The sequence below is a fragment of the Heterodontus francisci genome, chromosome 9 (assembly GCF_036365525.1).
Source record: "Heterodontus francisci isolate sHetFra1 chromosome 9, sHetFra1.hap1, whole genome shotgun sequence".
In the NCBI taxonomy this organism is placed as follows: Eukaryota; Metazoa; Chordata; class Chondrichthyes; order Heterodontiformes; family Heterodontidae; genus Heterodontus; species Heterodontus francisci.
The window spans coordinates 97477986-97497443 of NC_090379.1; the positions used below are offsets into that span (position 1 = coordinate 97477986).

The 19458-nt window shown below is 43.0% G+C and overlaps 1 protein-coding gene across 14 annotated transcripts in view; it reads left to right on the top strand.

Moving 5' to 3' along the window:
- sipa1l1 (signal-induced proliferation-associated 1 like 1) overlaps positions 1-19458 on the top strand; it is a 371020-nt gene that overhangs the window by 150962 nt on the left and 200600 nt on the right. For 12 of the 14 annotated variants that reach the window (XM_068039580.1, XM_068039575.1, XM_068039579.1 and 9 more), the window contains one exon: positions 6261-6312. The exons of the other annotated variants lie outside the window; for them this stretch is intronic. The gene's annotated coding sequence lies outside the window, so the exon portion shown is untranslated. The remainder of the gene's footprint in view (positions 1-6260; positions 6313-19458) is intronic. 14 annotated transcript variants of the gene reach the window in all.

Consider the following 19458-nt stretch of genomic DNA (forward strand, 5'->3'; position numbering starts at 1 on the left):
TTGGCTGCCAGCTTGTTTTAAAGTTAACTGGAGGATTTTTATTCCATTAAATGTTTAATGTAAGTTTCCAGCCGATGAATTAAAATTCCTCATTTGGCATATCATGTTTTCTTGACAATACTCACTCAAAGCAGTCGAATGCTTTAGGGTATCCCTGCCACTTTGACTTGTGAAAATAATTGTAGTGTCAAAGTAAAACAGTTAGGAGAGGTGACTGAAGCCATGTTCAAAGAGGCAGCTTTGGAGGAGGATTTTGACGATGGGAAGAGAGTGGATTTTTTTTTTTTTTGTTGCAATTGGGGAGTATTCCATCATACTCCTGACCAGTGTTTCCTCTAAGCCACGCAGCAACCCGAAAGTTCCTGTGCAAGCTGCGTGCAAGTTGTCCCATTTAAATTAGTGGCTGTGCAAAAATAAAATTTAAGAGCCCACACACTTAAGATGAATCGGCTGCACAGTACAAAAAAAGGAGGGTACGTTGCTCCTGGCTTGTGCCTTGCAAATGGTAGACATGCTTTTTGGGAGAAAGGAGTTAAGTTACTTGTTGTAAAAATCCCAGCCTCTGACCTGCTTTTGCAGCTACAGTATTTATGTGGCTGGTCCAGTTCAGTTTCTGCTCAATGGTAGCCCCCAGAATGTTGTTGATGGGGATTCAGCGATGGTAATGCAGCTGAATGTCAAGGGAAGATGCTTAGATTCTCCCTTGTTGGAGATGGTCATTGCCTGGCACTTGTATGGCGCAAATGTGACTTGTCACAAATTACCTCCCAGAAATTTTGGAGAATGTAGCATCTAGTGAGAAGGAGGAACTGTATGAAATCAGTATTAGTAGGGAAATGGTGTTGGGGAAATTGACGGGATTGAAGGCCGATAAATCCCCAGGGCCTGATAATCTACATCCCAGAGTACTTAAGGAAGTGGCCCTAGAAATAGTCGATGCTTTGCTGGTCATTTTTCAAAAATGCTGTAGACTCCAGAACAGTTCCAATGGATTGGAGGGTAGCTAATGTAACCCCACTATTTAAAAAAAGGAGGTCAAGAGAAAACCGGGAATTATAGACTGGTTAGTCTGACCTCGGTAATGGAGTCCATTATAAAAGATGTAATAGCAGAGCACTTGGGAAAACAATGACAGGATCGGGCAAAGTCAACATGGATTTATGAAAGGGAAATCATGCTTGACAAATCAACTGGAATTTTTTGAGGATGTAACTAGTAGAATAGATAAGGGAGAACCAGTGAAAGTCCAAATGTATTTGGACATTCAGAAGGCTTTCGATAAGGTCCCATATAAGAGATTAGCATGCAAAATTAAAGCACATAGAATTGGGGGTAAGGTACTGACATGGATAGAGAACTGGTTGGCAAACAGGAGACAAAGAGTAGGAATAAACGGGTCTTTTTCTGAGTGGCAGGCAGTGACTCAGGTACTGCAGGGATCAGTGCTAGGACCCCAGCTATTCAATATATATTAATGATATAGATGAGGGAATTAAATGTAATATATCAAAGTTTGCAGACGGCACAAAGCTGGTTGGGATTGTGAGCTGTGAGGTGGATGCAGAGAAGCTCCAGTGTGATTTGGACAGGGTAAGTGAGTGGGCAAATACATGGCAGATGCAGTGTAATGTGGATAAATGTGAGGTTATCCACTTGGGTGGAAAAAACAGAAAGGCAGATTGTTAGTTGAACGGCGATAGATTGGGAAAGGGGGAGGTGCAGCGAAACCTGGGTGTCCTTGAGCACCAGTCGCTGAAAGTAAGCTTGCAGGTGCAGCAGGCAGTTAAGAAGGCAAATGGTATGCTGGCCTTCATAGCAAGAGGATTCAAGTACAGGAGCAAGGATATCTTGCTGTAATTATACAAGGCCTTGGTGAGACCACATCTGGAGTATTGTTTTTTTTAGATTAGAGATACAGCACTGAAACAGGCCCTTCGGCCCACCGAGTCTGTGCCGAACATCAACCACCCATTTATACTAATCCTACACTAATCCCATATTCCTACCAAACATCCCCACCTGTCCCTATATTTCCCTACCACCTACCTATACTAGTGACAATTTATAATGGCCAATTTACCTATCAACCTGCAAGTCTTTTGGCTTGTGGGAGGAAACCGGAGCACCCGGAGAAAACCCACGCAGACACGGGGAGAACTTGCAAACTCCACACAGGCAGTACCCGGAATCGAACCCGGGTCCCTGGAGCTGTGAGGCTGCGGTGCTAACCACTGCGCCACTGTGCCGCCCCAGATTTGGTCTCCTTATCTGAGGAAGGATGTTCTTGCTGTGGAGGGCTTGCAGCGAAGGTTCACCAGACTGATTCCTGGGATGGCAGGACTGATGTATGAAAAGAGATTGGGTCGATTACGCTTATATTCGCTAGAGTTTAGAAGAATGAGAGGGGCTCTCATAGAAGCCTACAAAATTCTAACAGGACTGGACAGACTAGATGCAGGAAGAATGTTCCCGATGGCAGGGGAGTCCAGGACCAGGAGTCACAGTCTAAGGATAAGGGGTAAGCCATTTAGGACTGAAATAAGGAGGGACTTCTTCACCCAGAGAGTGGTGAACCTGTGGAATTCTCTACCACAGAAAGCAGTTGAGACCAAATCATTAAATATATTCAAGAAAGAGTTAGATATAGTTCTTGGGTCTAAAGGGATATGGGGAGAAAGCAGGAACAGGGTACTGAGTTTGGATGATCAACCATGATCGTATGAATGGCGGTGCAGGCTCGAAGGGCCGAATGGTCTACTCCTGCTCCTATTTTTCTATGTTTCTATGTCATTTATCTGCCCAGGCCTGAATGTTGTCCAAGTTATGCTGCATATGGGCAGGGACTGCTTTATTATCTGAGGAGGTTGTTGGTGTGTCACGTCTTAATGGGGTGTAAGCTTTGTCATTTATGGTGGAATGGAGGGAGGAAGATAAGAGATGCAAAGGCAACCAGAGTCCTAAGGGTGGAGGGAACATGTACTAGTCCATAGGGTTGGAGATGGTTGGGAAGGTAGCCTTGGGTGAACCAGAGACGAATTTGAATTGATGTAGCAAGAGAATCCATCAAAGAGAAAGCTGCAGAACTTGAGTCTGCAAGTGAGGAATGCATGGATGAATGAGGGTTTCAGGTGAGTTAAATGTGGAGTTGGGTAACATAGTGGAGGTGAAATTAGGTGATATTGAAAAACAATTGGAATGTGGGATTTAATCCTCAGGTTATCCTTATTTTAATAGATAGTGATAGTATTGGTGATGGCAGTCATGTTAATATTGCACATGGTTAGACATGGCCGAGAAGAGTATTTTTTTTTCCTTTCGTTGTTACGGTCAAGTGAGGAGGAGTCCTAGGGCTTCCCTCTTTTCCCTTTCCTTGTTTGACCACAACAAGTTTAATTCTTTTTAAAATAAATGTACTGGCCAATTCAGTAGGTGTTTGATTACTCAGTTGCAATGATCATAACAAGAACCAATCAGACAGGTTTTCTTGAGTTAACAAAGAAAGAGGTTCACTTTATTGTACCTAAACCGAACTAAGAAAAAATAATAAACAGCATGCCAACTTTCATTCTAACAGATACTGGAGGTTTACACATGGACACAAATAGGATACAGAGTGGGGAAAGGTAGATTGGTTGAGTTAAAGCCTGTATAAAAAGGGGTGTACAGTCTGTGGGGTTCGATAATTCGGCTGGCTTCTAGCTGAATTCAGTGGTCCTGAGGCTTTTAGTTTGAAGAGGTAGATGACTGGTTTGGTTGTTTTCTTGGAAACAGCAATGCGGATGATTTCCTCCAACGGGGTTTCTGATTGTAACTGGAGTATGCGAGGGTGGTCACTCAACAGGCAGGATTTGAAAGCTTTCAGGCTGGAATGGAGAGAGGGACCCCCACTTAGGGTCTGCTCATATCACGGTCCAGTTGCTTCTCTGCCGCAGAGACAAACACCAGCTTGAAACCACAGATTGGGAGGGGCTTGTCAATCACTCAGTGATTCAAACATAGCAGTTAGCAGTATTTTTCTGCTTGCTGAAAAGAACAGGTAGTTCCTTTTAAACTTCCTAGGTCTTGGTTCTTGCTGACATTTTGTTTTCCTCCTCACAAACATTGCAGTGTAGGATACAGTGTTGCAAATTAGGTAGCCAACTTAAGCTGCTGTCAAAGTCATCTTTTTTAAATGTCTTTTGAAAAATGTATTTTTTTTTAAATTATAAATTCAGATCTCCAATCAGTGGATTAAAGAAAATTATCATTCAACAAAGCACATTGGCGTAACAGCGTGCAATTATAAATCTTAAAACTGTGTTGAACCAATTCAAAAAGTGCAGTAAAGTTTGTTGTATACGCAAAGCCTATTGTGTGAGTACATTTTTAAAATGTGCTGCTATAAGGCATTATGTTAACTTTTTGAACATAAAATGTTTTGCTATGTTCTAAACCCATTCTGGATTTTAAGCCTTGCACCATATGTTGGTTTCTGATCCTGCTGTTTACAGAATGCATTTGGCTTCCAATATCGACCTGCTGGTCTGATTTTGCTTTTTCTTTCCTTCAGTTGTCATTTTTAGTAAATTAGAATCTCTGCTGATTTTTTTATTCATAACGTTTTAGATATTCTTTCTAAAAGCTGCTAGGTAGTAGTAAAGCACCTAGGAGTTGTTGCATCAACAGAGGCTAATGGCTACTGTTGCATGGTGTTGCAGTTGTAGTGTAGCAAGGGTGTTGTAGAGAAAGTCTCGGAATCTAGATTTGGTCAACTAATAACTTATTATTTATACAACACTATTACATTCTCCTCTAGTCTTCTTAGCTAGCACCCTTTGTACTGCTATTCGCTTCTTCCAAAGCCCAGTACCAAGTGACTTGTTACATCATCACCCTTACGGTGGGAGGGGTTGCGCACCCTGTCTCCGGCATTATCGCTTACATGTCCTTATACTACAGCTAATTCCCTGTGGTAGCTCCTCGTGTCTGTGGAGAAACCTGGGCAGAATTCTAGGGTCACATCAACTCCCTGCATTATTGGCCATTGATGACCAAGTTAATTGGCTTGGAAAGTCAAGCAAAGTGGCATAATGAAGGCAGATTTTTTAAATATATATTCGCAATCTACACTTTGATTCACAGGGTTGCTGATGCCTTGAGCATTTTGACATTTATTGTGTGTGTGGGCGTTGAACATAGTAAAAGACACCTATCCATCTATTAATAAATGTTTGAATGGTGAGATAGTATTGCAAGGTACATTTGATGAGCAGGTGCCACCTATGAGTTTCAGGTCAAGGGGAATTTTAACCTTTTCTCTACATTATGCACTTCCAGTGTGCCGCTATCCTCTGACACAAAAGTGCAAACCGTGATGACTCAGAATGAGATTAAGACAGTGATCAAATCTCCAAGATTTCCTTAACTGCTTCTGTCTTTGCACTCTCAATCTCTAGATTGAATGACAGCCGTGGCAACCTGCTGCTCGCTAGCGATTGTTCTGTCTCCTCTCATCATTCACACCAGAATAATTTAAAGCTATGCAACTTGAATGAAAAAAATGGAAAGATGTGAATAGGTTAATTGAAACATTTTTTTTTAAAAAAAAGCTTCAACTGGTGGCGTTTAAGAGCGATTTCTGAATCTTAGATCGATAGTTTTTTTTTAAAAAAAGCATCCGTGATGAAAGTTTAAGTGGAGTCAGTCCCTAGACGTTTGCAGTTCAGTGTTATGACCCTAATTAGGCATGGCATTGAAAGATGTTCATAGCTTCAACAGTCTAGCAAGCCTGACTGGGTCAGAAAAATAGCTGTGGAATTCCAGAACATTCCAGTAGATACGGTGCTATTCATTGTGTGGAAGTTTTCCCTTACGATGAAACTCAGTACCTCTGTAACTCCTTTGGTATTGGTTTTCTGAGATGGACATCACTTGGATAGGGAACTAAAATGGAGATGACCAACTTATTGCATTTGGCTCAGACCTGTCACTTTTCCTCCTATAGACCAGATGGGGTGCTATTTTATTATTTTTTCCTGAGACTTTCTAAGCTGTTGGTCATGATGGATACTTCCAGTTGTTTTGTAATGTGTTCTTTCCACATATGGCCTGTCAGCCATTGTGAATTTAATGATTTATGTCAGACATTCATTTTTCTTAAGCTTTTTGTTGTTGTAAAACAACTGCTCAATGGTACTATTTTGTCACTTTTTTCCTAAGGATGTTGTAACCATTTAATTTTCTGACCTTTTTGGTCTAAGTGGTCTCCATTTCTTTGACAGGTGTTTCTACCGTACTGCAGTTTGTGCGCCTTCTAAGGATATGCTGAAACAGGTCAGTTCTCTGTCTCATTTTGATCAACAGGATGAGGGTTGTTGGAGTTGTGGGTAGAACACATGGTATTTTTGCATCCTGTGCCAGAACAGAAGATTCTGGAGTGTCGGACCTGGACAGATGCAGAGATAAGCATCTCCTACTCTTATCCATTAATGTGCCCAAACCCTAATCACAAAAAGCACAATACAATTTAAAAGTTTTGCGTCACCAGAATAGTTTTGGTGTAGACATTCCACTCGTGATGCTTGTTATGTTCTGCACTTATGAAACTCTGGACCTAGGCACATTGAGTTATCTGTTAGTATATGATCCATCTCCAATGAATTTGCCAGTCTTTCTCTTTTCCACAGACTGCCCTCTTCCTCTACGCCCCCCTCTAGCGCACTCTTTCCCCCGTCAACTCTTCCATCTGCATGCTTTGATCCCCTTCTCATTCTGAGACATTGATTTTCAATTTAAAATCATTTCTGTTAAGTGTTTTACTCTGTGTTTGAATACTGTTGAACCTTCTTGGCAATAAAGTTTTTTTTTGTCAGCTCATCTTAACTTCATGCACTATTTCTTAAACATCAAGATTAATAGCTCTTTTAAACTATCCCAGCCCAGAATTCCCTGGTATCTTGTTTACTGTCGTGTTAATCAGCAGAACTTTTCATAACTTTTTCTTGTAAGAAAATTGACTCATTGCTAAGAATAATAGTATGTCACAGAATGTACCATGCTTCGTAAAGGATAACTCTTTAATCTGTGGTATTCATGGCCCTTTTTCCTCAGCTTTGAAATGCTTGTATTTCATTTGCTGTGTGCATCAGACGTTCACTCACTTTTTAAAGGTTTAAAGGTTAAATACTTGCTGTTTATTAGTGTTTTAAGAATGCTAGTGTGAAGTAAAGGACAGACTTCCCTTCTTCCACAGCAAGTTAAGGAAGATGGAATGCTAAATTTCTGCTGGATATGTGCAGTATATCGTACTATTCGAGCATGAGGACTGTTTTATTTATCCAGCAGACAGACTAGCTCCAGTTACCTTTTTGTTTGAGTAAATATATCTTTATATCCATTTATTTGTCCTTTTCCCCCCTCCGAATTTTCTTTCCTCACTTGCTAAAGATGCTGATTCATGTTGAAGTACGAGCAGCATCTGCCCTGTATTGCTATGCTCAGTTGGTTGCTCATGTGTGAGTGCTGATGTGCTGTTCAATTGTGGAAGGCATCATAGCCGAGTCTGAGCCTGTTCTTGTCTGATATTTTTCCAATGGTGGTCTGTGGATCACAATTAGGAATACCTGCTTACTCCCACTCTCCCTTTTCCCCCCCTCTCCCCACTCCCCCCACCCCCGCTAACACAGGGCACTGAGGACAATGACAATATCCAAGTGTTTCCCTGTTTCAGTTTAACCTGCAGGAGTAGAAACCTGGCATTTTTGGCATTGTAGCTTAGCACCACATAGCATTACCCAGTATCCTATTGGGAGAATCTATAACCATTATTTTAAAGTTTAGAGTAAATAGAAATATGGAAGATGAAGGTGATGCAGCATATCTTCCTGTGCAAGCACAATTGCAGTGAAACACATTCTATTACCAAGGCTGTGACTGCAGGACCATTTAATTGGTTAGCTTGGGTGCCCTATTAATTGGTGGAGGTGTGGTTGTTGGGGGGAGGTGGGGTGATTTGGAAAGGTAGATAGCTGTTGAGAGTTTAAACAATGAACTCTGTTAAGCACATAAATAGAATAAAATATTAATTCATGGGTGTTAGCAAATTTCATAGCACATTGCAGGGTGTAGATGCACCCTATTAAAGTGTGTAGTTGAGCCTTTATAAGGTGCCAATGCATAGCCTGGCATACAGATAAAATATTCTGTGCTCCAGACCGTTCAGACTGTTTAAGCCTTCTAGTGAGGGCTAAGTGTTTAACCCTTTTTCTTTATCTTCCTTAGGGCTGATGTAGATGTCGAGCAATAGCAATAATTTAACATTCAGCTGGTTAAGCCAGATAATTGCATCAGGGGTAGTGAAGTGTGTCGCTTTGATGCATGCTTGATATTTGTGAATTGGCCATTGAGTTGCTCTGCGTTCCATGGTATGTTCTGGGTGAACACAGTCACACATGGGAAAGTTCTAAATTTTCTGCATCTGCCATGATTTCTGTGGAAGTGGTTTAAGGTTGACCATGAGCTTCATGGAAACTCTCAAAATCAGGGATCTTTTGCATCAGATTTTTCACAAGGTGTTTGTTTGTGACTTCTTGTGATCTCTATTTGGCTTTCCAAGTTTCATCAGGGTTGAAGTTGCATTATTTATTTTTTATTTAGAGATACAGCACTGAAACAGGCCCTTCGGCCCACCAAGTCTGTGCCGCCCAATAACCACCCATTTATTCTAACCCTACAGTAATCCCATATTCCCGATCACCTCCCTACACTAGGGGCAATTTACAACAGCCAATTTACCTATTACCTGCAAGTCTTTTTGGATGTGGGAGGAAACCGGAGCACCTGGCGAAAACCCACGCAGACACAGGGAGAACTTGCAAACTCCGCACAGGCAGTACCCAGAATCGAACCCGGGTCCCTGGAGCTGTGAGGCTGCGGTGCTAACCACTGCGCCACTGTGCCGCCCATTATTGAAGGTTAAGTGCTTTTTTTATATATTTGTTTCTGCAATGTGGGCATCACTGATTAGGCCAGCATTTATTGCTCATCCCGAATTGCCCTTGAGAAGGTGGTGGTGAGCTGCCTTCTTGAACTGTAGCAGTCCATGTGGGGTAAGTACACCTACAGGGCTGTTGGGAAAGGAGTTCCAGGATTTAGACCCAGCGACAGTGAAGGAACGGTGATATAGTTCCAAGTCAGGATGGTGTGTGGTTTGGAGGAGAACTTGCTGGTGGTGGTGTTCCCATGCATCTGCTGCCCCTGTCCTTCTAGGTGGTCGGGGCCATGGATTTGGAAGGTGCTGTTTAAGGAGCCTTGGTGCGTTACTGCAGTGCATCTTGTAGATGGTGCACACTGCTGCCACTGTGCGTCGGTGGTGGAGGGAGTGAATGTTTGTGGATGGGGTGCCAATCAAGTGGGCTGCTTTGACCTGGATGGTGTTGAGCTTCTTGAGTATTTTTGGCACTGCACCCATTCAGGCAAGTGGAAAGTATTCCATCACACTCCTGACTTGTACCTTGCTCATGGCAGACAGGCTTTGGGGAATCAGGAGATGAGTTACTTGCCACAGGATTCCTAGCCTCTGACCTACTCTTGTAGCCACGGTATTTATATGGCTGGTCCAGTTCAGTTTTTAGTCAATGGAAGCCCCCAGGATGTTGATAGTGGGGGATTCAGCGATGGTAATGCCATTGAATGTCAAGAGGAGATGGTTAGATTCTCTCTTGTTTGAGATGGTCATTGCCTGGCACTTATGTTACTTGTTACTTATCAGCCCAAGTCTGGATATTGTCCAGGTCTTGCTGCATTTCTACATGGACTGCTTCAGTATCTGAAGAGTCACGAATGGTGCTGAACATTGTGCAATCATCAGCGAACATCCCCACTTTTGACCTTATGATTATGGAAAGGTCATTGCTGAAGATGGTTGGGCCGAGGACACTACCCTGAGGAACTCCTGCAGTGATGTCCTGGAGCTCAGATGATTGACCTCCAACAACCACAACCATCTTCCTTTGCGCTAGGTATGACTCCAACCAGTGGATAGTTTCCCCCTGATTCCCATTGACTCCAGTTTTGCTTGGGCTCCTTGATGCCATACTTGGTCACATGCTGCCTTGATGTCAAGGGCAGTCACTCTCACCTCATCTCTTGAATTCAGCTCTTTTGTCCATGTCTGAACCAAGGCTGTAATGAAGTCTGGAGCTGAGTGGCCCTGGTGGAACCCAAACTGAGCATCAGTGAGTAGGTTATTGCTGAGTAAGTGCTACTTGATAGCGCTGTCGATGACACCTTCCATCACTTTACTGATTGAGAGGAGACTGATGGGGCGGTAATTGGCCAGGTTGTACTTGTCAAGCTTTTTGTGTACAGGACATACCTGGGCAATTTTCCACATAAAAATTGGCAAGTCATGTTGCAGCTGTACAGAACTTTAGTTAGGCCACACTTAGAATATTGCGTGCAATTCTGGTCGCCACACTACCAGAAGGACGTGGAGGCTTTGGAGAGGGTACAGAAGAGGTTTACCAGGATGTTGCCTGGTCTGGAGGGCATTAGCTATGAGGAGAGGTTGGAAAAACTCGGATTGTTTTCACTGGAAAGACTGAGGTGGAGGGGCGACATGATAGAGGTTTACAAAGTTATGAGCGGCATGGACAGAGTGGATAGTCAGAAGCTTTTTCCCAGGGTGGAAGAGTCAGTTACTAGGGGACATAGGTTTAAGGTGCGAGGGGCAAAGTTTAGAGGGGATGTGCGAGGCAAGTTTTTTACACAGAGGGTGGTGAGTGCCTGGAACTTGCTGCCAGGGGAGGTGGTGGAAGCAGATACAGTAGCGACGTTTAAGAGACATCTTGACAAATACATGAATAGGAAGGGAATAGAGGGATATGGGCCCCGGAAGTGCAAAAGGTGTTAGTTTAGGCAGGCATCAAGATCGGCGCAGGCTTGGAGGGCCGAATGGCCTGTTCCTGTGCTGTACTGTTCTTTGTTTGTTCTTTATTACTGGGTAGATGCCAGTGCTTTAGCTGTACTGGAACAGCTTGGCTAAGGGCACGGCAAGTTCTGGAGCACAGGTCTTCATTACATTTTCGGAATGTTGTCAGGGCCCGTAGCCTTTGCAGTATCCGGTGCCTTCGGTCGTTTTCTTGATACCACACGGAGTGAATCAAATTGGCTGAAGCCTGGCATCTGTGATGCTGGGAACTTCAGGAGGAGGCCAAGATGGATCATCAACTCAGCACTTCTGGCTGAAGATTGTTGCAAATGCTTCAGCCTTATCTTTTGCACTGATGTGCTGGGCTCCACCATCATTGAGGATGGTGATAATTGTGGAGCCACCTCCTCCAGTTAGTTGGGTCCAAAAGGGTTTGCATGATTTCAGGTGGTTTTTAGGTATGTTGTTGAGCTCCTGGTGGATGGGGAAACATTAGTTTTCCTCAGTTCACGGGACTTCCTGGAGGGTTGCAACAATATAATTACATTTCAGCTGGATATGTGCAGCATTGGAATGTGAGGGCTGCTGTGCTTACTGAGCAGGCAGAGTAAATATATCTGGTAGTTAGGTATCTCTGTATCCAGCTACTTACATTATACCCTCACTGCCCCAGTTTTCTATTGGTGTTAAGTGAAAGTCTGTAAGCGATCAGTGAGCAGACTAGTGTTTGCAGAGGTGAGGATGGATGCTGCTGAAATGGTTTGATTAATGGGCATTGATTTAGCTCCTCGCACTCTATTCTGATCATATGGATTTGATCTGAACTATTTTGAGTGCTGGTTCTGCAGAAATTATCCTGGAGTGTTAGTTGTGTAAATGTTTTTCTCCCACTTGGTTTAAATTCTTACTCAGTTGCATTCACAGCACTAGCAATGGAACTGCAAGGCTATGAAATTAACTTGTCACATGAAGGTAGGTGGGGCTTGGCTAAATGCTACACGCCCAAGGAAAATGTAAATGGGCTTCATTGCTGCTCTGCTCAGATGGGGAGACGATGCTATCTACGAACTGAATGTTTGAAGAATGCCAGCAAGTGCATTCCTGTATGATAAAGCAATCAAGGGTCTGACTTGAGCCAACAGCTATTTAACATGCAACCTCTAGAGTAGATATTGTATTTTTTTTTTAGATTTCTTTGCCCCTTTTTAAATCCTAGATATTTTTGGCTTCCATGTTTTAGATTACTCTTGTAGATAAGCTCTTGTACTCTATATCTCAAATATTTTTACTCATCCAGATAAGTACATGAATTTGTAGCATACCCAGGGAATGATCAGAGAGCCCTCTGCAGTTTATTTTAGCTACTAGTTTCACTGTATGTTCTTGCGATGCTCCTTGTCTTTAGGACAGGTTGTTAAATTGTTCAAGTAGACAAAAGATTCCAGGGCACTATATGGAAAAAGGTGGTGTTTGGCCAACATTAATTCCTCAAGCAATGTTGCTAAAACTGACTTGCTGGTCATTTATCTCGCAGTTGTTTCTGGAACCTTGTGTGCAAATGGACAGTGTGTTTCCCTACATTGTAAGATTACACATGCATCAAAAAGTGTATTATTGGATGTGAAACACTTTGTGAAATAGTGAAAGGTGCTATATAAATGCAAGTTATTTTCTTTTCCTCTCTGCTTTACTCTCTTTCTGTGGCATAGGGACCAATTTTAACTCTGTATAGTTGTTTTGAGTGATTTAAAATCTTGCTTATAATATCAGTCAGTGAATCTGTATTTTATTTGTGCCTTCGAGTGTTAACAAGGCCAATATCAAGCTGCATCTTAAGCAAAAATGTTTCAAGTTTGTCACAGGTACTTGATGGGCAGTACAGCTGAAACTGCATTTTACAGTAGGTTGTTTGCTGAAATGTAGACTTTCATTTACATGTACATGTTACATAATTGGGGGAAATGTTTTTAATTTTCTATTTGTAATGCCGTGTTTCCTGTGAAAGGAACCTATTTGACTCTGGACAGTTGGTCAGGCTAATCCTGTTCATTATTCACTCTGCTTCTCAAATGTGAACTAAATGGATTGCAATTGAAACCTTAAATTCATCAACCTGGCCTGCCAGTAAGTCCTGTTTTGGGATAGGGATTGAGCAGCAAGGTTTAGGATAACTCCAGGACAACTTCTGAAGACCTTGACCAACTCAGTATTTTGATTGAAAATTAACTTTTTGTCCAACTACATTAAAGTCTCTCATAAATTGTGTTTTATTACAAGTTTCCTAAAGTTGCATGTTGAATGATAGAATCATATATTTGCACATTATTTTGATGCAAGGTTATGTAGAGAATGATTGATTAATCCATGGGAGTAAAGATGTGAGCTCATTAAGGATGGAAAGCAGTCAATTTAATTCCTCACCAAAAATATGAAAAAATAGATTGGTTTGTATATAACATTTACAGGGCTACAGGAGGGTTCGAGCCGAGTAGTCCATACAGTTTGAAATCACTCCTATGTGATTTCGCTACTGTATTTGAAAATATCTGTGATGTTTCTTCCCTCCCCATTTCTGAAAACCCAGTCTGACAATTTGCATTGTACTGATTGCATGATACGTTTGCACTAAACAGAGGCATTTAGAAACATTAGAATTATATCACTGATTAAGCAGAAATCCCTCTGCTCTTCACATCTCCCAGTTTTCTCACATTCAGAAATATATATGTATAATTTTTTAAACTAAATTTAAAACCTCACATTGAATTACGTCTGCCACATTTTTTGCCCATTTCATAATTTTATCAAAATCCCCATGGTTCTCAGAATGCTTTCTATTTTAATACCATCTGAAAATTTCAACACTTAGCCTGATATCCAAATCACTGATGTATTCAGTGTACAGAAGTGGTCCCTGAAAAATGCCATTACCTACTTACAACCAGCCAGAATCTGAGCACCTGCAATGTATTGATTTTCTAGTACAGTGTATGTTATTCCTGTGCAACTAAACCCTCTTTCAGTTCAATTCAATCATGTGGCATCATATCATGATTTAACTGTGGGAGCTGTCTTTTTCACCTGGCATAGCTTCTTGTAATCACTCAATATTTTCAGCCTCCCTTTCTCCTCCACTCCCATGTTCTATGTATCCATCACTTTCTCCAAGGAATAATACTTGGGGGGAGGGTTTTGATGCCGTTTAGTTTTGCCAGTGGGGAGCGAATCCGGTTTGAGTGTTGGGACAAGGTTTGTGTCAGTGTTCTGGACATGTTACTCAGTTAGGATCAGAGGAAGAAGGAATAACTTGTTGGGCCTGATGAAAGGTCACAGACCTGAAATGCCATCTTTGTTTCTCGCTCCACAGATGCTGCTAGACCTGCTGAGTATTTCCAGCATTTTCTGTTTTTATTAAAACTTCTTGTTTTTTAGTGGACAAAAGATGTGGTTTGGACTTCATGCAAAAGGATGTTCAGCAGCTCAGGAGGCCATCCATGTGTTGTGTTGAAGTTGCTCAGCCGAGGAGCAGTGGGTTTAAAGTCATTTGGAGCAGGGCGTGCTGCTCAATAGTGGGGGTAGTTCATTTGGGCAACATGCTGCTGTGATCATTCAAGGCAGGTTGGTCACTTGGGAGGAACATGCAACATGGGATGGGCTGGTCATCTGGTTTATGACCAGTTTTCCCATGTTAATCTCCAAACCAGAATGCCAGCCAAATGTTTGACTGCCACGGAGAAGTATGATTGCTTCAATATACAAAGCCTTCCTGACACTTTCCTCAACCAGGTTAAATTGGTAATTGAAAGGGGGTGGACGTGGGAGTGAGTTCTTCCCATGGAGGACTGTGCAAATAGAAGGATGCATTTCACATGGACAACTGTGCACATCAGAAGGCAGTGCTTGGGTAATTAGAGCAGAGGGCTGTAAAATAAATTCACTTAAATTTAGATAGGTTCAACTCTGTGCATTTCTATGGCAGCTCTTTCAAATGACCAATGCTGAAAGAACTGTTGACTGTGCAGATACCGAGGAAAAATGTCATAGGAATGGGCTGAATTTTTTTTTAAAATGAGCAGGGGAAACATTTGCTAATTTCAGCGATTAAATTCAGGGGAAAGAGTTTTAGCTGAAGGCTGAAAAACTAGATTAACTGATGAAAGTAAAAGGATTAAATTAAATTTAACAAAAAAGGCATGAAACTGAAGAGATAAAACAAAGTTGATAGCAGAATACTCTATTTTCCCCCTAGAGTTGCTGTTTGAAGATCTTCACAGATTCACCAAGCAGCTATGTTTTTGGCCTTGCTGTTTAACAGTTTGACATAGGCCGACCTTATCATAATGGGGGGAAAAGTTGACACACAATATGACAACAAGAAGCTAAGTGGTCTTGACAGAAAGTGTGAGCAGAAGTAAAATATGAATGTGCAGTATTATTATAATTAGATGTATCTATGTGTTCCACTGCAATAAACTGATTGAACAGCTGAAAACTGAAGTAGAACAGAGTGACAAATATTAATTACTTGAAATTCTATCTCAATATTGCTGAAACGTCTAACAATTTTGTGACTTAGTACAATGAAATCATTGAAAATTTTCTGAACCCACTTTCTCTTCCCCTGTCCCCCATTCTTTTCTACTGGAAGATTGAAAATACTTTTCAGACCTGGCCAGTCGAACTCTAAGACCTTTGATTAATTAAGTGACCTTAAAGAAAGAAAAAGAAAGAACTTGCATTTGTGTAGCACCTTTCATGTCCTGAAATGTCCCAAAGTGCTTTACAGCCAGTGCAGTACTTAGAAATGTTATAATGTAGGTAACATAGCAGCCAATTTGTGCACAGCAATGTTTCACAAGTAACAATGTGATAATGACCAGATAATTTGTTTTAGTGATGTTGGCTAAGGGTTGTATATTGGCCAGGACACTGGCACCCTTGCTTTTCATTGAAACCGATCCATGGAATCTTTTACCTCTGTGTGAGAGGGCAGACAGGGTCTTGGTATAACCTCGCATCCAAAAGACGGCACCTCTGCCATTACCACTGCCTCGGTACTCAGTGGAACTTGAACCCACAACCTTCTGACTCAGAGGCAAGAGCACTACCACTGCACCTAGGCAAATGTTGCTGGGAAACCTATGCATATAGATTTTTTTTTCTGTCGAATTGTGACACAGACTATAATTGAACAGATAAGAGTATCAATCATATTGCTCTGATAATTGTTTGCCAGGATCCTATGAAGCTATTTTGCCCTCTCAGCTTCCACTGTACAGAATGGTTCCTAATCATTTATCGATGCATATTATGTAAATATGTGATCTGTGTACTGGAATGCCTATGGGTAATTTCTGCACAACACAAGGCAGCGTCATGTGGAAGTTGTTCTTGTATGATTTGGTTATTTACTGCAATCCCCACATTAGCAATTGTACAGAAGGATGGCCGAACTTAGTGCCAATCAGGCACTTAACCGGACAGCGGCTGGCCTTCAGTACGATTTAGGACCCCACCACCAGAAACCCCGAGCTTGCAGAACTGCCGGCCAATCAGAGGCTGGCAGCTGCATTGACCAGACACTCAGTGCTGGCACTGGAACCAGGCTCAAGGTATGTCAGGGCAGGAGAGGTCGCGGGGGTGGGGTGGGGTGGTTGGCAGCGAGTGGCCCTCGGGCCCCCTTCCTGATGCCGGGTCCCTCGTTCAGGCACTTAAGTTCCTTTGAGCAACAGCAGACTCCCCCACCACCCCCCCCCCCTCACCCCCACCACTGCCCCAAGCTGAGAAGCAGCCCGCGCCGTTTTTCGTGCCATGCTTCCCGTGCGGCAATGGGGCTGCCCGCTGCATGGGTAATTGCGGCTGCGTCAGGAAGAGGTCCTTAATTAGGGGTTTATGACTAAATTTCAGTGGAGATGGGATGGTGCTGGTATGCCCCCTGCCATTGTCCCACTCGATTTTATGCTCTCTCCACCTCCAAACCTGCTGCGGAGGAGAGCATAAAATTCCACCCCTAGGGCTGAATTTTATTCGGGTGCTGAGCAACAGCGCCCTTTGAATTCGGCAGCTTGCCCGCATTCAGCATCTGCTGCTGAACCCCCGCGATATTGAGCGCGGGAGTTCATTAGCATCACTGCGATGAGCCCTCCCTTCCCCCCTCCATATTACGTGGGGAGAGGCGGGATATTCGCCGCAGTGAGGAACCATTTGACAGCTGTGTAACAGGTGCTGGGGTGCTATTTAAAGCATTCCAGCAGCTGCTTCCTGATAGCTGTCAAAGAAATACTTAACTCACTGTTGAAGAGTGGGGCTGCTGTTAATCCGGCAGCAAAGCAGAAAGTGCAGCAGAAACTCAGCAGGTCAGGCAGCATCTGTGGAGAGAGAAGCAGTGTTAACTTTCAGGTCTGTAACAAAGGTTGTAATTTATGGATTACTTCCGGTGCCACGTGCTAGTGAGTATAGGAATAGGATGGTAGAACAGATGAATGCGTGGCTGAGGAGATGGTGCAGGAGGAAGGGCTTTCGTTTCTTCGATCACTGGGTCTGTTTCTGGCCAAGGTGGGACCTGTGCAAGATGGGCAGGGTGCACCTGAACCGGAAGGGGACCAGCGTCCTTGCTGGGAGGTTTGCCAGTGCTGCTGAGGGGGCGGGGTGGGGGGGGGGGGTGGTTATACTAATTTGGCAGGGGAATGGGATACAGAGTGGAGGTACAGTAAGGGGCGATGCACAGTCAAATATAGAAGAGAAACTGAGTCGGTCTGGAAGGCAGAGCAAATGTAGACCTGTTAAGGCACAAGCGAATAATGCAAGGCTGGATTGCATCTATTTTAATGCAAGGATTATTACTAGTAAGGCAGATAAATTGAGGGCATTGCTTAACACATGGGCAATGATATTATTGCTATCACAGAGATATGGTTGAGGGAAGGGCAGGACTGGCAGCTCAGTATTCCAGGGTATAGAATCTTCAGGCATCAGGGGAGGACATAAAAGAGGAGGTGGCATTGCACTGTTGATCAAGGAGTCAATTACTGCAGTAAGGAGGGATGATATCTTAGAAGGTTCCTCAAATGAGGCCATATGGATAGAACTTAAACAAAAAGGGGGCAATCACTTGGCTGGGAGTGTACTGCAGGCCTCCAGGCAGTCAGGGAGAGATAGAGGAGCAGATATGTAGGCAAATCTCAGGGAGGTGTAAAAATAATAGGGTAATAATAGTAGGGGATTTCAACTTCCCCAATATCAACTGGGATAGTCTTAGTGTAAAAGGCTTAAAGGGGGTGGAATTCTTAAAATGCATACAGAAGAGCTTTTTGAGCCAGTATGTAGAAAGTCCTACAAGAGAAGGGACGGTACTGGACCTAATCCTAAGGAATGAAGCCAGCCAAATGGAGGAAGTGTCATTGGGGGAGCATTTTGGGGACAGTGACCATAACTCTGAGATTTAAGGTAGTTATGGAAAAGGTCAAAGATGGACTGGAACTAAAAGAAATTGGGGAGAAGGCCAATTTCAATATGATAAAACAGGATCTGGCCAAAGTGGACTGGGAGCAGCTACTTGGAGGAAGGTTGACATCAGACCAGTGGGAGTCATTCAAAAAGGAAATAGTGAGAGTTCAGGACCAACATGTTCCTGTAAAGGTGAAGGGTAGGGCCAACAAGTCCAGGGGACCCTGGATGGCAAAGATATATAGGATCAGATAAGGAAAACAAAAAGGAGGCTTATGGCAGATTCAAAGCGCTGAAAACAGCGGAGGCATTAGAGGAGTATAGAAAGTGTAGGGGGGTACTTAAAAAATGTGATTAGGAGAGTGAAGAGGGGACATGAAAAAACACTTGCGGGCAAGATAAAGGAAAATCCCAAGGCGTTTAATAAGCATATTAAGGGCAAGAGGACAACCAGGGAAAGAGTAGGGCCCATGAGGGACCAAAGGGACAATCTGTGTGGAGCTGGAGGACATAGGTGAGGTTTTAAATGATTACTTTTCATCTGTGTTCTCTATGGAGAAGGACGATATAGGTGTAGAGATCAGGGAGGGGGATTGTGATAGACCTAAAGAAATTAGCATTGAAAGGGAGGAAGTATTAGCTGTTTTAGTGGGCTTAAAAGTGGATAAATCTCCAGGCCCAGGCTGTTATGTGAGGCAAGGGAGGAGATAGCAGGGGCTCTGACACAAATTTTCAAATCTTCTCTGGCCACAGGAGAAGTACCAGAGGACTGGAGGACAGCGAATGTGGTACCATTCTTCAAGAAGGGTAGCCGGGATAAACCAGGTAATTATAGGCCAGTGAGTCTAACGTCAGTGGTAGGGTAATTATTGGAAAAAATCTGAGGGACAGGATTAATCTCCACTTGGAGAGGCAGGGATGAATCAGGGATAGTCCGCATGACTTTGTCAGGGGGCAATCGTGTCTAACAAATTTGATTGACTTTTTCGAGGAGGTGACTAGATGTGTAGGTGAGGGTAAGGCAGTTGATGTAGTCTACATGGACTTCAGTAAGGCTTTTGATAAGGTCCCACATGGGAGATTGGTTAAGAAGGTAAGAGCTC